Source organism: Euprymna scolopes, unplaced genomic scaffold (assembly GCF_053919585.1).
Source record: "Euprymna scolopes isolate OS-2025 unplaced genomic scaffold, ASM5391958v1 sca165, whole genome shotgun sequence".
NCBI lineage: Eukaryota > Metazoa > Mollusca > Cephalopoda > Sepiida > Sepiolidae > Euprymna > Euprymna scolopes.
Window position 1 is genome coordinate 10,069 of NW_027633175.1, and position 839 is coordinate 10,907.

The window sequence follows — 839 nt, forward strand, 5'->3', positions numbered from 1 at the left end:
CCGAGGAAATGGAGGAAGACAGAATAAAAGTATCAAGAAGTCGCAGAGCCACTAAATTTCAAGCGAAACAAAAGGAAACTAATAATACAATGATTGAAGGAAAACTTGGAACAAGAGTAACAACACACAAAAAAAATGACTGTCCTAGAAAACAATAATATCCAAGTAGAATACGTCGTTTTACATCTAGATATTAAACGCTGTTACGAATGCATTTATTCATATTGCTATGGCGTGTATTTTTTATGGTTATTTTTTATGGCATTTGTCTTTCTTGTGAAGATGTAATATCAAATTTTATACATTTTTAAGCCTGTATTTCATCGATGTTTTTACATTGTACGGAATATTGCAGTTAATTGAATTGTTTATTGAATTCTTTTTTTTTTTTACACAATAATGCATACTCGAAACTTGGCTATTAGATTGTACAGCAACATTATTACATATAATAATAATAATAATAATAATAATAGTAGTAGTAATAATAATAATAATAATAATAATAATAATAACGGAATCGCTACTGACGACTGAACATGGTTATACGATTAGAACAAACTACAGTAAAGTTAAATAGATAAAAGACAGGAAAACCGTAAATGTAGACACACTGGACAAAGAGACGAAAAGGCAAACCACATTATAAGGGAATGCATCAAATTAGCCCCAAAAGAATACATGAACAGACACAACTGTGTATGGGGAAAGCAATTCACTTAGAACTGTGCAAACGATCACACATCGAACACACAAACAAATTGTAAAGGTACAAACCAAATATAGTACTGGAAAATAAAAATTACAAAACTCCTGGGACATTGAGTTAAAAAAAGGGT